The sequence below is a fragment of the Haliotis rufescens genome, unplaced genomic scaffold, assembly GCF_023055435.1.
Source record: "Haliotis rufescens isolate VD_foot unplaced genomic scaffold, xgHalRufe1.0.p SCAF_2, whole genome shotgun sequence".
NCBI classification, from domain to species: Eukaryota; Metazoa; Mollusca; class Gastropoda; order Lepetellida; family Haliotidae; genus Haliotis; species Haliotis rufescens.
In genome coordinates this window covers 1,658,182-1,678,049 of record NW_025963890.1, presented here as the reverse complement: position 1 = coordinate 1,678,049, position 19,868 = coordinate 1,658,182, and the positions used below count along the sequence as shown (strand labels likewise).

Sequence of the window (19,868 nt, the reverse complement as noted above, 5' to 3'; positions counted from 1 at the left end):
TATCAACATCAATTTCCACACAGGTTATAAATTCATTTAACATTTCTTGCACTAATTCACTTTCAAAATTATTCATATAGGCTTCACTCTTATTCGCGTTCCATATATATCTACACCTGTCCTCACCTAGGCTGTAATCCTGATCTAGAGTGTCTGCTACATTAAACAATGATGAAAAAGAAGCAAATATGGGAAGATGGTCTGATTCAGTGCGACTTATAACTTTAAAGTCCTATACATACTTGTAAAAGGATGCTGACACACAAATATAATCTGGTGAGCTAACACCTGTTGCTCCAACATAGGTATAATCCCCTTCATCAGAAAACCTGCCATTTAGTAAATATAAACCAAACGTCTTACAAACGTCTAAGAAATATTTCCCATAATTGTTAACGACTTGGTCCTTGTTCTTTCGCCCTGCAGGGCTGTCATACTGATCGTACAAAATATCATCCATTGGTAGATGATCAACTGCATCAAAATCAATATATTCTAATTCGGTTCCAGTTCTACTATTAAAATCACCACACAAGATGTAGTCACTTTCCGGGATTTCGTCCATGAGCACTGCAAGAAAATTTTCTAAAACTTCAATACCCTCATTATAGCCCAATGTTTCAGGTTTCAAGTACACACATCCCACTATTAGCCTTCTACCAGTAATGAGTACATCATTAGATACAACAAAAACACAGTCAACCGATTCGTCATGTATCCTTGAAAATACGATGAAAGTTTATCACTAATATATACCGCGACACCTCCACTGTATCGACCTGCCTTCTTCTCTTTAGGTCGAACGGACTGAAATGAAATGAAATTAGGAAAAACATACTTGAAGTCATCTAAACATTTTGCCCACGTTTCGGTTAAACAGATGATATTCTGCTCACACACAAAGTCAAGGACGTCATTATTGTTTATCTTAGAGTATAAACAGTTCACATTCCAACGAAACACAGAAGTGGGTTGCTCTGCTTGAGAAGTGCACGTGCATTTCGTGTTGACGTCATCTGGTGAAGTTATTTCTGGGTCAGGGCCTTCTCGTTATAAGGCTTCGTAATGTGTGTCAGATGAGAGATCACTGGGCAAAATGTCGACTTTACAGTAAATAAAGAAGTTGTTAGCCATAAATTGTGTCTACTTTGTCATCCATCAACTTCTAATGCCTATCAAACATTGAGCCTGTGGTTGAAAAGCTGACAAGTCTTGTGTAAGCTATCTTAAATTACTGAATTCAAAAGATGAAAACACAAATTAAGCATGTGAGAACAGTAAAGTGCCATTTTGATTTCATTGAACCAATCATCCAATACATATTAACTGATATGAATATGTTCTTATAATGATAGTAAACAAAATTACTGAAGCTGATTCAGGTTGGTGTCATACAGGGTGTGTCAGGTTTATTTCTGTAGTATGTACCCTATACCACAGCAAACCCTCCAGTATCTCTGAGGCCTCGGTACATGTGCACCTGCGTGACTAGACCAGCTTCAGATGGTCCAGGATCAATCTTTTAGGGACGTGTTTCACTGTCATACTGAATGTTTCCGAATATTGAAGAAGATGGACTGCACAGCCACTACCATGTTAATTAAGACTGCACCAATGCACCCAGATAAATTACCCTATATAACCAAATATAGGATCCCCAAAACATGATTTGGTCTGTTTCCATACACAAAGTTTCATAAATCGTTTCGATTATTTCAACATCAGGTTAACTTTGTTATAAACTGGTAGAGACTGACTTGCTATCATATGAATTTTGTTATCTCATAATTTACTGTGTCAAAAGGCACTTCCTTCATGCCAATCAACAGAATAAACATATAAACTGTGTGTTGTTGTTAGGAAATCACTGTTTATTGTTATTACGGAAGTGCTTTACTCAGTGCTAATAAGTGGCACTATGTGGCGTTTGATTGGATTAAGGTAAGGATATGTATCATTCCACTGGGGATGGGATGGCATTGATTTTGAGTTGCATTGGTGGTTAGGGGCCAGCAGTTGTATTAATTTGGAGATGCATTAATTTGAAGACATACAGTATTAGTTGATTTACAGTAAGAGTTGCATTGATATTTATATACTAACAATTGCTTTAAGAATTGCAGGTATACCATTTCCTATTCAACTACTTAATGTATGACAAAATAGAGATAATTTATGGCTAACAACTTGTTTCAGTATAGATCCTTGCTTGACAATGGTATAAAGATCTATACCGAAACGTTGCCTTTACAGTAAATAAACAAGTTGTTAGCCATAAATTATCTCTACTTTGTCATCGCTCAACTTCTAAGTAATGCCTATCAAACAAAACAATACTGAATATATGTTTCTATCAACAGGTTTTGCCATTTGGAAATAGACTATACTTATAAGGACACAGATGGTTTATGAGTTGGGTCTATTATTAGTTCTATAGCAAGTTTCATTCTAGAATAATTAAGGGTAGATAGGTAGGGCTACCACATTATTACATGGCCTGATTTAAATAACGCCAATTGGATCATTCAAACTCTTGTCCTCTTTCTTACATCACATCTGGCACTTCACATTCAGCCTCTGCACCAGCAGGACTGTTCTATATTGGAGTCAACAATTGTAAATACCTTACAGGTTAGTTTAATCCTTTACATTGGTTTATAAGTGTGTACACCTTTACATGTTATAGTTGCACTGTTTGTAGGGCTGGGACAAGTCCAAATCTACTACCCGGGTATCCGACCCCAAATTACCCAACCCTACCTGGGTATTTTTTGGACTCGAGTACCCGAGGGGTGAAACTCGACTCGTACTCGAGTTCCCGAAAATAGGACGTCCTTTAAGAATATTGGTTCATTAGATCAAAATTGCCATCTAAAAGTATTAAAACATGTTATAGGTATAACTGAACTACACTGAAATGTAAATAGAGAGCGTCCACGGAACTTGTTTATCTGTCAAAGTGCATGGAAGTGTTCAGTGTTAATGTTTGCTTGTAACTGCACTAATCTTAATCACGACCTTCAAAAACTTAACGCCACGTCTACAAAAACTACAATACATATTGAACACAAACCAAGTTGTTTTTTTTCTGACGATCAGCGTTTCATTCGACAGCTGCCAACAAGCACAAACAATAATTCGCACGAAGAAAATCGATATGTGCATCACGATATACACGTATACACAGCTGCTGGGCTGCAAGACTAAGGCCGCTAAATATTGAAATGTAGTACTATAAGTTGGTCACGTTTTCAAACTGTACCAAACTGTCGACCTGTCGCTTGATGTGTAAGCACTGAAATAACACATATATATCAGCTAATCAGTTGTTAATCTGTGTAAGGGAATACACTTGGCATTTGATGTCGGAGCAAAGAAGCAATAATCGCCTTGATACATTCAATTTCTTAAAGTCGGGAAGGAAAAACAATAATTACGTCTATTTTATGTGACATTCTCAATTGTTCTAATGTACATCTACTTTCTACAAAGAATACATTATTCAAACAATATTTTTTGAAGCTTTAATCAATATATTGATGAACAATTGAACATTGAAACAGAGTGATCTCCCCTTATTGAGCACTCGAGTCCTTGATAACGGACTCGAGTCCCAGTAAAACCGACCCGGCCCCGAGTACTCGAGTACGCGTTGAAGCCCTAGATGGTAGTGAATGGAACAGTGGCGCAATTATTTCACAGTGGCATGGGACATGTAGATCTATGTAACACTGATCGTGGATGATGATTCAAACTGCATGCGTAAAAAAATAAAAATACTTTGTGTAAATTAATCAAAGTAGTCTGTATTATTTTACGACTGGATGTTATACATGAAATCTAAATAGTTTTTCGGGAGAAAATAGGTCCGATCGCCGACCTACTCACATTATCGATCGATGACAGTACATTACACAGCCAAACCAGCCTTGTAACGAAACTAATGTGCAACCAAGGCTGTGATTGGTTATTAAATAATGACGGACTCGAGTCCCAGTAAAACCGACCCGGCCCCGAGTACTCGAGTACGCGTTGAAGCCCTAGATGGTAGTGAATGGAACAGTGGCGCAATTATTTCACAGTGGCATGGGACATGTAGATCTATGTAACACTGATCGTGGATGATGATTCAAACTGCATGCGTAAAAAAATAAAAATACTTTGTGTAAATTAATCAAAGTAGTCTGTATTATTTTACGACTGGATGTTATACATGAAATCTAAATAGTTTTTCGGGAGAAAATAGGTCCGATCGCCGACCTACTCACATTATCGATCGATGACAGTACATTACACAGCCAAACCAGCCTTGTAACGAAACTAATGTGCAACCAAGGCTGTGATTGGTTATTAAATAATGACGTGTCAAAGTTATGAAAAACCCGGACACGGCCGGCTCTCTATATGCACTTTATGTACAATGTACCTTGACATGACGTGCGTAACTACACGGTCACTTGAGCGATTTATAAAAATGAAACACAAACGTAGATTTGAGTGGATAAGAGATATATTTAGTTCTGTGATGATAATGATAATGATAATTATGCAAAGGGAAAATTGCACTCAAAATTCTTGATACCATGCAACTGGTGCGTGTACATGACGTAATGTATGAACACATTTCTATTTACTAAAAAGTCACTAATTTTCGATTGTTTCTGACTGTCACGTTCCTCGTTTCTCAGTTGTGACAGTATGCAGCGGACTTGCATCACGTGTAGCTGTTCGTATTTGTCACTTTTTTCTAAGTGCCGGTATAAAAGCTCGGCCAGTAGTATAGGTAATAGGGGTTCTGGCTCACTTCCACTGGAGCCGTATTTATATACCTTTACTGCTACTACAGAGGGAATTTTCTATGTCAAAATGATGATGCGATTCAACGATAGTCATGAGATTCAGCTAAATTGGTCCTAGCTCACCAATACCTGGGGCCAATCATTGCTTTAGATGAGTCTAAATGGTAATAAAAATATTCTTTATTATTTTTATCAATAAAGCGATATTCAACATTTTTATTAAGTTCTTCGTTCATTTTACTAGGAGACCAGACTATATAACTACACTCTTTTTGTAAATTGATAAGAAACAATTGATAACCGTATTTGGTTGGTTTGACATCACTGATATAATAAAAACCTTGTGGTAATTCTTTCCATTGAATAGCTTTCTCCATTATTATATATTTATGTTAGCATTTGTCTAAATGTAATCACACGATAGTAAACAATCTATTTTTAATCTCCAACCAGTTCTTTGGTTTTGGCACGGAATAATTGACGCGCTTGTTGCCTCCCCTGTTCTATGAACTTTTTTTTCTCGTCTTCGATAATACCACTGGTCTTACGAGATTTTGATCGAATCTCCTGCTTCATTTCATTGTATTTGGTGAGCTCCGACAGCACTAAACGAAACTCATCCTTGGATATCTTACAATCGGCCATTGCTGTCGAAATATGATCCTCAATGCTGTTCAACTTTGGTTCGGCGAGTATCCGAATACTATCGTGTTTTAATGCTTTCTTTTGTAACCTACGAGAAATGAATTTTATCGCTATTCCTGCCAGTCCCGAGACTCCAGCAGTTATTTCCATGCCGAGCACGATAGGCGCAGCGATAATAGTTGATAGTAAACCGATACCCGCTACACCGAGTCCCATCCCAGATACTAAAAGCACGGTGTCAACTCCGTCCAGAGCATTCACGGCTCTGCGATACTTTTTATACAATCCAAGTCTCAACTCCCTATCCTTCCCTATTCGATGTTTTATGTCGCTTATTTGATGTAATCGAAATCCATCAACGGTATCCATCTTTTCAAATGCTTCACCGAGCGTCGGATATAAACTCATAGTGTATATTACGATCATATAATAGTCTTTAATTGGTCTTGCTTAAATGTTTTGAGACTATACATCAATCTTATCAAATGTATATTATACGGCAAGAATATCTTAGAAAGAGAAATACTGTCACTTTTAATAATTTAGACCCCCTCGAGGGTTGCAACGGGCGATGCTCCGATATGAATAATACTGCAACGTTGACGTTGGTGTTTCTTTTGCCATTTAATCGATAGACCTGGTAATATATCGAAGGCATCTTCCGGTGCATCTCCGAACAAGACTTCAATAATAAGCGTAGAAAGATTAGGTATTGCATTCAAGTTATCTTTAATATCTTCGAATTCAGTAACCAAATTTAAAGTAACATTTTTTAAGGCCGGACGACTGTATATCATATGACCTGGGTTTTCTGGCAGGGGGGTAACTAACACACTTTTTCGTTTTGACGGGATATAAGCCGCGAGTACGATGCCACTATTTATTATCTTAGTTAAATTATGTCCCTTACCCATCATCACATAAGGTGGGGTAATGACGATATTCAGTAGCCACTCGATGTTTGCTTCAACCATAGTCCATTTATTATCGTCGTTGCGAGTAATATTGTACGAAGTGTTTTTAAGGAGTCTACTAACATCGACATCGCTTAAATCTCCTAGATTACCCGTGAATATGACTTCTTTCCGATTGTATACATTATCGTGTAAGTGTAAAGCGTATAACTTACCATCGGTGCCGGGTTTACCGAATCCTTCCGTGTCTCCGAGATCGGAAAGCGCAATTGTATTACATTGTCTTACTGTTCCAGGGCCTGATGCATCAACCATTATTTTTAATATGGAGTGTTACACTTAAGTATCCTATATGTACTGGTTGGTGTTTTACATCTAATACAGAAATTTTGAGGTCTGAAATAATTCCACGCTTTAATTTTTTATATTGTAGTGACGAGAAAGATTCCGTTCTACCGCTATTATATTTTTCATTTTTCACTGGAACACTTCTGAGCAAAGTTGAAGGACTTTCTAGTTGAATATTATTTGTCGTACTGATTTGATCAAGATGGATACACAACTCTTTATAGGGAACTAAATCGGACAATGTCTCTCCATCAAATGCTGCCTTGAATATTGATAAAATTCCGCGTGTAAATCCAAGTGTAGCTGATAAGTTCCCTACAATCCGTACACCTTTTTCTCCAGTGTCGAATTTCAACATTCCATTGGACTCTTTTGTGTTAGACTAATTCCATTAGACTTAAAAATTTCATCATTGAGTGAGCATATGCTGTAATACCCATCAGGTATAATAATGAATTTTTCAATAATATTTTGTTCATCTAATATCCATATCTTATTATTACCTCTCACAGCACTTATATTGGTCCACAGTGGGTAATATGTTACATCGCATAGAGCGACTTCGAGTTGTCCATCCGAGTTATCGATAGTACGAAGCAGTTGAATAGACTGACCATTTGTTATTCCCGGGAGTGTAACATACATATCAAATATACAATGATACTATATCATAACTTAAATATGGAATCAACCATTATATAATATGGAGTGTTACACTTAAGTATCCTATATGTACTGGTTGGTGTTTTACATCTAATACAGAAATTTTGAGGTCTGAAATAATACCACGCTTCAATTTTTTATATTGTAATGTCGAGAATGATTCCGTTCTACCGCTATTGTATTTTTCATTTTTCACTGGAACACTTCTGAGCAGAGTTGAAGGACTTTCTAGTTGAATATTATCCGTCGTGCTTATTTGATCAAGATGGATGAACAACTCTTTATAGGGAACTAAATCGGGTAATTTAATTCCCTGTCGTGGTTTGTTAGAATTTATAATTCCTATTCTATGATGAAATCCAAGTGTAACTTCTAAGTATGGGATAAGAATTACAGTGTTTTCTCCAGAGTCGATTTTCACTGTCCCATTCGACTCATTTTGTGTGAGACTCATTCCATTAGGCTTAAAAATTTCATCATTGAGTGAGCATACGCTGTAATACCCATCAGGTATAGTAGTAATGGCTCTGTCAATACCATTGTTTTCACCTATTATATGTATCTTATTATTATCTTTCGCAGCACTTATATTGGTCCACAGTGGGTAATACGTTACGTCGCATAGAGCTACTTCGAGTTGTCCATCCGAGTTATCGATAGTATGAAGCAGTTCAATAGACTGACCATTTGTTATTCCAGGTAGTGTAACATACATATTAAATATACAATGATACTATATCATAACTTAAATATGAAATCGAGATACATTACTAATCAATCGATCATAGTAACTGCCTCTGGTGCTGAATTTTTCGTTAAATTCCCAGATATCTTTGAAAATTACAGGGTCACGGCAACTAGCGATAAAATGGTGCACGATTGGTTTCACAATCCGATGCAATTTTGGCAGAATCAGTTAAACTTTGCCATATGGTGTGCCACAACGGGATGTGGCGTATCTGTTAATGCCCCAGGATTTATGCTAAATAAGTCTGTTTTATTATTTCACGTGTATTATCAGATTAGACGTATACTTAAAGAAATTAGTGCTCCATTACCGCAGGATCGAGCGTGGAATTCCACAAATAATAATTTGATAGGTCCGCGTATGAGCGTATTTGTAATGAATTTAATGTTTCTATGAGTAAAGATTGGCGCATTAAAGGAGCAAACCATGGTCTAGGTGTTCCGTACAGCGGACAAAGAACTGTTAAAGAAGTCAGCGATGATTTAGTTAAAAAAACTCATCAACCATTCGATCCATTTAAATTCTTACAGATAGACAATCTTTTTGTAAGATTGCATAATCTTAATCATGGCTGGGAACTTTCGAGTAACGATTGGAGAGGTTCTCTTATGAGTTTAAAGGGTGGTTTGGCTTATATTGTTACAAAATTTATACAAATGAACGATACCGCAAACGCTTGGAATGAATTTCTTAATGATAAAACGGAAAATAATTTTACTAACCCAGGATTTGTAAGATTTAATGAATCGATAAGAACTTATGTATGGGCAATTCTCGGAGCACAATCGCAAACACGAACATCCATTATCGGTTCTGGGACAGCGCTCGATGCACAAAAACAGTTTGTCACAAACGTGCAGGACGCCATTAATTCACCAGTTGACATACCATCGTCTATAAAGCGTTTTCAAGATGCATTACAGTACGCTCAATCCAAAGTGGACTTCGTTTATGCGCCGGGACTATACATGTCTCCGAGTAATATGGAACTTAAGATCGGTCAAGTGATAGGCTATAATAATAAAATTGTTATCGCTACCGATCAACAAAAACCAGGTATAAATTCAGATATTAACGTTGAATTAATAACGCAAACGATCACGGGCGAAAAGGGAATAGTCAAGCCGCAAACACCACATGTTTCACAACCATCTACTGACGCACAAGTACCACCACATATTGAGGCTAAAAATCAACAACATATCGATGAAAAAACAGCGCTTGTAGTGGGTGGAGTCTCGGTTGGTTTACTCATGATTTGGTGGATAAATAGTTCTTAGCGAATACGTACAACAGCCCTGCAATTGCTATGATCAACCCCCACAAGTTTTGACTAAGCCAAGTGGTGGTCTTAGCTAATAAATTCAATAGCCAGGAAACAACACTCCCTATTATACCGGGAAGTGCGGCCGCGGCTTTCTCAGTGAGCTTTCCCAGTGCTGAACCTAATGCTTTTAAATGCTTTTTTATCCACTCTTTTATACCATTTTTATCGCTGGGCGGTGATCCGCCTCCACCTGTACTACCACCTGTTAACGAGAGAGTCAAAGTCGATATAATAAATCCCAACGCGGTTAAAATACTGGCAATTGTTATTCCCTGTTCTCTGAACAATGTTTTAATTTTATCGGCCAGTGTAGTGTCATCGTTGAGGACTTGATCGATAGTTTCTCGAATACGACTGATTTGCGAACGAAGTGCCTTTCTATTACTGGAAGCTGCTTCGAGGCGGGCCGATCTTTCGTCTTCTAAGTTACGCAATCTTTCCGCTACGCAGCGTCTACTGAACTCAACGCCCGCCTGTTCGAGTTTTGTTTTCTCTTTAGCTATATGCTTGTTGATTTCGGATATCTTGGCTATATTATTGATGAGTTCTCCCCGCATTGTTCGCATTGCCTTGTCAAGACCTCGTAATTCCCTAATACTAAACTCCGATACCTGTAACGTGGAATTATCGTAATAGGTATCTAAGATTTCTCCGAGTCCGTCCGAGGCCACCATCGAGGCTGCTTCCAAATCATCTGTATTAACGAGTTCATCACGCACGGTTCGAAGAACCTTAGTAGTCTTCGCGGAAAGTCGTCGGTAGTCCACAAAACCTAATTTATCACGAACAGTGCCGATGCCGTGTTTAGCAGCTATCGTAGACAAGGCTAGGGGCTTACGAGTACGAGAATGCATAAGATCAATATCCGGAGAGTCACGCAGTCGCAATATTCCTTTACTATCTATCGTAAACTTTGAATAGTCACGGCCTATTGGGGTATCTTCTTTTAAGGCATCGTAATAATCATTGACGGACGATTGTAAAAGTTCATCGTTAAGACTACTAAACCTGGTTTCATCAGTACCCTCTTCAGTTCGATTCGGATCATCAAAGGTACTTAGATCAAAGTCATTAATATCAAAATCAGTCATTTTTATATTAAACATAGGGTACATAATTTCAATATAAACAATGTCTTCACAATACGGACGCAAGTTAAACCCACAACGTAGACTTCGAGATCCATTAGGGGTCAAAGCAATTTGTCAGTCTGTAACTATAACTAATAACCCTAGTACCATAGATCAGAATCAAACGCTTCTGGTTCGCTTTCCTAATCTCGGCGCACACGATGTGTTAGTTCCGGGAACTGTCCGACTAGCATTTACGATTGGTTTGACTTCTACAGACGTTAACAGGGAGCCCGTTCAGAACATAGGTCGTGCTATCGTTAAGAAAATCGCCATTAAAATTAGCGGTAATGAGGTTTTGAGTATCGACGATAGCGATGTATACTATTGCTACATGGATCTCTGGAGAACGGATAAAGAGCGGGAAAACTTACAGTACCAAGGTATTTGTAATAAGAACACATTGAGACTGCGCGTGGGTGCTGAAAATGGTGATGATAACTTCGTAAAAGATAAGGCTGTTGCCAACGCATTAGGTAACAGATTCTATGTTCCCTTAGACTTTGAATTACTAGATTCCCACATGCCCTTTTATCAAGCATCCCTAGGCGATAGGTTAGAATACGAACTCACTTTTAATGACTACGGTAGAGTAATCAGATCTGCTAATGATGATGCTAGCTATTCCATTGATAATATCTCTCTGGAGTACGATATGATAACGGATCCCGAATTAGCCAGACAAATTCGTAACCAGTATTCGGGAAGTTTAGCCATTTTGTACGATCGCGTGCTGCGACACCGAAAGATCACGAGGGACAAAAAAGATACGATGTGGAATATCAATCTAAACGTTCCCACGAGGTCGTTAAAGGGTATTTTAATGTTGTTCGAGGACCCCTCCGATGCGTTTAAAAGAAATACCGAGAAGTTCTACAATCCCAAGATTACAAAAGTAGAATTGACTATCGAGGGCGTTCCTAATCAACTATATAGCCAAGGAATGCTAGCGTATCACCAGTGGGATGAGATTAAAAAACTTCCTTCTATAAAACGTTCTCCGGAAGTTAACGCGGTCGTGAAAGATCTGTCTCTCGGGAGTGTATCGATGGGTGAATACCTCACCACGAAGTACGCGCTATGGCTCGACATGCGAACAACGGACGATGATCAATTACACGGCAGTGGGAGGAGAATAGAAAATGCTAGCGAGGGTGCTACCATACAGATAACGAAGCTTCAGGAAGCGGCTGGTAAATTAAACATATATTTGTACGTGATTATGGATGCGCAACTTAATATACAGAATGGGAGATTCGTGCAAGCAATCTATTGATAATCTTTTACCTAAAGATCCGCACTGCGCTATCATATGCGGGCAAACGGGCTGCGGAAAAACAGCCTTTATTCTAGATATTTTAGAAAGTCATTATCGGGACGTTTTCGATCATATCATTATTCTGTGCCCGACTATAAGCGTTAATAAAACCTACTTATCGAGAGATTGGGTAATGAATGACGACGGGGTACACAGAGTCGATCCGGGCGATCGTTTACAAGATGTATGTCACGAAAGATACAAAGGAGAATCGACCCTTTTCGTAATAGACGATTGCAGCGCGAGTAAAGAACTCACAAAAAAGAAAGATATGCTTTCGTATTTAGCATTCTCCGGTCGGCATACTCTACATAGCGTTTGGGTACTTACTCAAAAATACAACTCTGTCCTGAAAGATCTCAGAGAGCAGACCAAATGGGTAGCGCTTTTTCATTGCAAAGATCGAGATTCATTCGAGGAATGTTTACGCGAAAATGATGTCATTTATACCAAGGGGGAACGAGATAAAGTCAGAAAAGTGTTAGCGGCAACGAAGCACTGTAAACTCGTATTAAAAACCGATCAACCAGCTGCTTATGCAATTGCTTAGCAAAATGTAGCAAATTGTAGCAAAATTATAGCAAAAATGTAGCAAATTATAGCAAAATGTAGCAAATTATAGCAAATTGAACATTAGCGGTTAATATTACATAAAATGTGGTTCGAAATCCTCATTCTTTCACAACAGTTCATTATTACGGGTTGTATTGGATATGTCATATTATATTATGTTAGACTTAAATATCTCCTTAGGTATTACATTATGGAATGCGACGAACTCATCGAACAAATGCTCAAAGAATCTGATGCAGATCAAAAAACACATCAACATGCTGAAGTAGTTACAGATAAACATAGAGAAAGACTCGCCGCTTTGGTAGCCGGTGGAAAATGTTCCCAATATTTGGGAGAAAATTATACCATCGAAAAAATTGATAACATGACCGACGAAGAGATTAAAAAACTGTACGCTCGTTACGAGTCTAGACTGGGAGCTACCATGACTAAAACGATAGGGTCTTCTATATTACAACTATACACAGCCGTAGCTAGTACGTTTCTCCCCATCCCGGCAGAACATCGCCTGTATTTATGCGAATCTCTCGAGAAAGACCCATTCATCGAACACGCTATAAGCGCAGTGAGCTGTGAGTTTTATCATAGATTCGGAATGTTCTTAGCTCCGTTCACCACAGCTTTAATAACGGCTAGGTATTGTCAATTTAAACATACGTGCCCACTTAATAATATAAATGGAGACACAACAGATTGCGGAAACACAATCACAACAGGTGACACCACAGATTGTGAACGAGGAACAACAGATTGAGAACACACAACAACAAGTGAATGAGGAACCACCACCAGTGAATGTGAATGCACCACATGTGAATGAGAAAACAAAAAAACAACCCAGAGTGACAAAGAATCCTTTAAAAATAGCCGCAGGAAGAAAGGGTGGGCTGGCGAGGAAAGCAAAATTAATAAATAATTCAAATATTAATCCGATTAAAACATGGGCACTAGTAGGAGTTGCTGGTATAGCGGTTGTATGGTTCTTTTATAAGACCGGAGAAGAGAAAACGTCACCCCCGCCGCAACAACAAGTTCAATTAGAGGTTAGTCCTCATATAATGCTATAAGAAGCATGACTACTCCAGCTACAGACGGTAAAATGTTGGTAAACGCGACGTATCATTCAGCGGTGGTCACCGGCTTGGCCATTGGCTATGCCCGTATGGCTAAAATGATTACTAAAGCCACACCTCCCAAGCTAGATTTTAATGGATATGACATACCAATGATGGTTCTGGATATTGGATTAGCTATGGCAACGAAGGATATGCTCATCAAACAAGGACTTATCCCGGAAGACATAATGAAGTAATTAAACATTTGAATATTTTATATTATTATACATATGGCATCAATTGCGATGATGGTCGGTGGAGCTATTGTTAATGCTCTAGCTTTTTCGGGGAGTAATTTTTTATTTTCTAGTATGAGAGGTTCGGAGCAGAAAAGACATAATAAAGCTTTAGAACAACTCCAAGCAGCCCAGTCACAATGGGCCAGAAATAGGACATTAAGATTAGACTTTATTAATGAAAAACTGCTTAAGGAAGGACATTCAATTCAAACGTTTAAGGATGTTGAATCTGCCATGCACGAATACTTCCTCGTTTATGGGAAAAAACTAGACCCAATACCAAGACCAACAATGAGTCAGTTTTATACACCGTCAGAGGAACAAAAGAACCGAGAGGTCGCATTTATTATTATTGGATTGACTTCTCTATTGATTTTCAGCTATACCATGCATAAGTCAGAGTGACAGCTGTGGCTATGCATAAACCATGACCTAGTTTAGAGCGATCTATAAATAGCATAATCAATATCTCACAGTGTAGCTGTGATTTGCATTTAGACAAATGATATGATAGATGTATATACCATGAATAACTGCAAGTTTACACTCATGGGAAAGACTACCCTTTGTAACCGACGCTGTGTTGATTTTTTTTTACTGCGGCATACACAATTATTACATCAGGCGCGGAAACATTAACTATACGTGTTCTGTATGCGGGATAGGGGTCAAAGGTCGTTATTGTTTATGTAAGGAACACGGTGCTGATAGGGTCAGGAACCAGATTATTAATGCTAGGAAGAGAGATTACATCAATGAGAGGAATAGGTTGGGGAGAATATGTATTTAGATATATGAAAACAACCAATTAGACATTTGTCTCATTTTGCATATACCATTCAGCCACAATGGTTTTTGTCAGAGAATTAAAAGCTATGGCAAAGCAAAGTGGACTGCGTGGATATTCTCGTATGAGAAAAGCTGAATTGATGGATTTACTCGGTTTGGAATACAACAGACCCCAGACTGTTAGAGAACTCAAAGTTCGAGCGAGAAACAGTGGGCTGAGAGGTTATTCTCGAATGAGAAGAGCTGAATTGATCGCTTTACTAGATAATAATCAACCTATTGATAATGATATTCAACCTAATGATAATGATAATCAACATCAAGAATTAATATTTGTACCCACATCCGCCGGCGTTGGTAAATATCTAAGAGGTTGGAAGATGGATATTAATTCCAACATGGATGTTAACGATATTAAGCCCATCATATCGAGTAAAATTAACGAGGAATTAGATGATTTACATAGTATAAAATACCAGCTGACGATTAAAATGACATTGAGTAAAAGTAACACAGACGATAGCACCGAATATACCGAACCATATTTCCGTAGCAATCAAGAAGTTATAACCGAATCCGATACTATAAACTCATCATTAGATACATCAATTCAGAGGATACAGGAAACTTTAGAACGCTGGACTAATAGAGGTTCGGGTTGGGGTGTTGATAAAATCGATAGTTTATATTTAGATATAGCGAATTATATGCCTTTCAAAGGTGGATCTTATATAGATTTACCTCCGTATTATAAGAAGAAAAAAGCCATAATTAACGTAAAAAATAAATCCGATGACTGTTTAAGAATGATGATAAGATCTGCATTGTTCCCCGTAGACAAAAATCCGGATAGACTTTCTAGCTATCCCCAAAACGATGGACTCAACTTCGATGGTATAGATCAACCTACACCAATATCACAAATTGATAAGGTGGAAAAGCAAAATAATTTAGCTATAAATGTTTTCGGACATTCTAAAGGAATTGTTGTACACAGGATAAGCTCCGCTCCGGAAAATATCCCCAGAATCAATTCATTTCTGATCGAAAAAGATGGTAAATATCATTATACGTGGATAAAGAGTTTAAACAAGCTATTATACGATCAAACTAAATATAAGGGAAAGAAATATTTCTGTGAAAGATGCCTGCATGGGTACAGCAGACAAGATCTATTATAAGCGCATAAAGAAGACTGTAGAGGTGTTGGACAGACCGCTATCAGGATCGATATGCCTAAAGAAGGAAAAAATATATTAAAATTTGAACATTATTGTAATCAAATGTCAGTACCGTACGTAATTTATGCCGACTTCGAAGCGCTTATCAAACCTATAGAAAATACCAACCATAGCAATACTGATAATAGTTTTACGTACAAAACTCAAGAACATATTCCTTGTGGGTTTGGATATATAGTTGTAAGTAAGGTATGATGGGAAAACAAACCCGCCCGTGATTTACAGAGGTCCCGATGCAGCGGGAAAGTTCCTAGAATATCTACAAAATGAAGAGAGAATAATCAGGGAAAAATTATCGTGTAAGATACCCATGCGTATGACGAGGGATGATTGGAGTGCTCATAAGAAGTCAACGAGTTGTCACGTTTGTAATAAACCCCTGGATGGGGATTCCGTAAGAGATCATTGCCACGTCACGGGTAATTATCGGGGAGCCGCTCATAACGAGTGTAACTTGAAACTAAAAATGAACTCTCAAACAATACCCATCCCCGTTGTGTTTCATAACCTTAGGGGATACGATTCACATCTCATTATGCAAGCTATCTCGAAGACCGACGGTGGTTTAACGTGCATTCCTAACAATATGGAAAAATACATATCGTTCTCGTTGACTAAACCTATACATTATAGGGACAAGGATGGGAAATCTAGAACAAAGCAAAGTAATGGGCTAAGATTCATAGACTCCGTACAGTTTCTGTTATCTTCCCTGGACAATTTAGCTAATGCGAACAATCCCGATGACTTTGCGATAACAAATCAATATACCGATAAGATAACTCGTCATTTGTTGCTGAGAAAAGGTGTATATCCTTACGAATATATGGATGATTGGTCTAGATTCGAAGAAACTGAATTACCACCCCTCGAATCATTCTATAGTAACTTAACAGAATCTAGAATAACAGGTGCCGTTTATGAACACGCTCTGACGGTCTGGGATAAATTAGGTTGTAAGAATTTAGGCGATTATCACGATCTGTACTTAAAAAACGATGTACTGTTACTCGCCGATATATTCGAGATATTTAGAAAGACGTGTTTCAAACAATATGGCTTGGACCCGGCATGGTACTATTCCATTCCCGGACTATCGTGGGATGCATTGTTGAAGAAGACCGGCGTAGAACTAAAATTACTAACAGATTACGATATGCACTTGTTTATTGAGAAAGGATTAAGAGGTGGTATATCGATGGCAGCTAAAAGGTATTCTAAGGCTAATAATAAATTAGTGGAAGGATACGATCCCAGTAAACCCGACACGCACATATTATATCTCGACGCTAACAATTTGTATGGATGGGCTATGAGTCAACCTTTACCCACGGGTGGTTTTGAATGGGTCAATGATATCGAAGTGAATGATATCCATAATATCCATAATAATGATGCGAATAAAGGGTACATACTAGAAGTTGACTTGGAATATCCAAGTTCGTTACATAAAGATCATAACAGTTATCCGCTAGCTCCCGAAAGATTAATGGTTAATAAAGATTGGATGTCGGAATATCAACGCTCCTTGATGGGAAATAGTAGGTTAGCTAACGTAGAAAAACTTGTACCAAATTTGATGGATAAAACAAAATATATAGTTCACTACAGAAATCTCCAGTTGTATCTATCGTTAGGTATGAAACTTAAGAAAATACACAGAGTTCTAAAGTTTGATCAAAGCCCTTGGATGGAGCCCTATATAAGGTTGAACACAGATTTAAGAAAGATAGCTACCAGCGATTTCGAAAAGAATCTATATAAGCTCATGAATAACTCGGTATTTGGTAAAACTATGGAGAATCTAAGGAAGCGTGTTGATGTTAAATTAGTCAGATCTAATGAGGAAGAAAGACTCAGGAAACTTATAGCCAGTCCGGCTTTTAACAGAAGCAAGATATTCGATAACGACTTAGCCGCGTTGCATATGCAGAAGAGTAATATAAAATTCAACAGACCGGTGTACGTCGGTATGAGTATTCTCGACTTGTCAAAACACTTGATGTATGACTTTTATTACAACGAACTTAAGAAGCAATACGGCGATAGATGCGAGGTGTTATATACCGACACAGATTCTTTGTTGATGGAAATACAAACCGAGGATGTGTATAAAGATATGGCAGAAAAAATAGATATGTACGACACGAGCGATTATCCTAAAGATAATCCACTGCACAGCGTTGTAAATAAAAAGGTGTTAGGTAAGATGAAGGATGAATGTGCTGGGACCCCTATAGCGTAGTATGTGGGATTAAGACCTAAGATGTATTCTATAAAGAAGTCCGATAATGGAGAGATAAGAAAAGCTAAGGGCGTTAAGAAGTATGTTGTAAAAAAGCATATCAAACACGAACAGTATAAAGAATCATTATTTAACGGTAGAACGTTCAAACACGAGATGAACTCTTTAAGAAGTTACAATCATAGGATATATGGATTAAGAATGAACAAGACATCATTATCCCCCTTAGATACAAATAGATGGATTGATAATGATGGTGTAAATACCTATGCTTATGGTTATGGTGGTAATACCGTACCGTCGGGAACTATGAACAACTCTTCTCGTACAAATGCCCTACCCGGTCCATCTTGAAGATAATAAAGAATAGGCTCTCCTTCTTTCGTAACCAATCGACTAATGTTATACGTCTTAAGGGACCATATGGGATCGGTTGCGCGACGTAGGCCTCCTTCGAGTTCACCGGCCTGGTATAAATATCTTACCATTACTCTATCCGGAAGTTTTCGTTCTTTGCCTCTCCTCGGTGCTGAAGATTCGGAAGTCACGGATTTCATTTTAATCGCATCTGATGGTTTCTTCCCTATTAATCTCGTTACTTCATTATTCAGCGCTGATACAACGGCTGATAATCGTGTCACCCATTCGGTTGATCTCAATCGCTTGGATTTCATTTTGATCCCATACTGATAGCCAAACAAACGTTCCGCTAATGTCCTGTTAAATCTTTCGACGATAGCTTGACTGCGGTGGGCCTCTCTTTCACCACGGACGATTTTGACATCGTTCTTTGTTAACAGTTTAGTTACCGATCCCATAAACTCGCGACCGGGATCTACTTGAAATAGCTTAGGCCATTTTAGCGGTCCGCGTTTATATATGCGACTCAGTGCATTAGCTACCTCTGTTGATTCTTTCGATGTTAATGGCTCAGCCTCTTTGTATCGACTAGCCACATCCACTACTGTTAGCGTATTTATACGTTTTGCGTTTTACCTTATCGTGGGGAAGAAACAAGAGGTCAGCCTGATGAACTTCATTCGTTGTAAAAATATCAAACTTCTTCCTCGGTATATAACGCGGTGCCGGTAAATATATCTGCCACATCGCTTGTTTCTTTAACCAATCCTTGGCCACATCTTTAGATACCTTAGCCGCGGTGGCTAATTTTTTTATTGCTCCTACACCTTTCCAATATCCTCGTGGGCTATAGTAAATTTTATTCATTATTAATTAATATTGATATTTCTTTTAAAACGACTTTCGTTGAATCACATCATCATTTTTATACTAATAGAAGCATTGATTGACTCCAGGTGGTGGTGAGCTAGAGCCAATTTAACTTAATCTCATGACTATCGTTAAATCGCATAATCATTTTGGCATAAAAAATCCCCCCTGTAGTGATGGTATAGGTATATAAATCCAGCTCCAGTGGAAGTGAGCCAGAACCCCTATTACCTATACTACTCGGCCTCATTTTCTTTCGAAGACATCTCACATGTTGTCTTACCAATCACAACAAGCTGAGATGAGTATTAAATGAAACAATGCGGCTTATGTTTGTTGTTGCTGTGATTTGATTTTATGTGAGTTTAATGCCAGATCTGTTCACGATATGTTTTTTCACAACCAGAACAAAAGGCAGAATGGTTTCGATCACATTCAGCCGGATACAATGAACGTAATTGTTTTACAAATACACACAAGTGTACATCGACTTGGAATTAAATTTCATCAGTTTATTTGTAACTTTATTTGCTTTAACGCG

The 19,868-nt window shown here is 38.1% G+C and overlaps 2 protein-coding genes across 2 annotated transcripts in view; one reads left to right on the top strand and one right to left on the bottom strand.

Annotated features, from left to right (window-relative positions):
• The window catches only part of LOC124115604, a 70,619-nt gene that overhangs the window by 26,017 nt on the left and 24,734 nt on the right, over positions 1-19,868 (bottom strand). The window lies entirely within an intron of this gene.
• The window catches only part of LOC124115610 (E3 ubiquitin-protein ligase TRIM39-like), a 50,554-nt gene continuing 33,216 nt past the window's right edge, over positions 2,531-19,868 (top strand). Inside the window, exon 1 of the mRNA XM_048399479.1 lies at positions 2,531-2,631. The gene's annotated coding sequence lies outside the window, so the exon portion shown is untranslated. The remainder of the gene's footprint in view (positions 2,632-19,868) is intronic.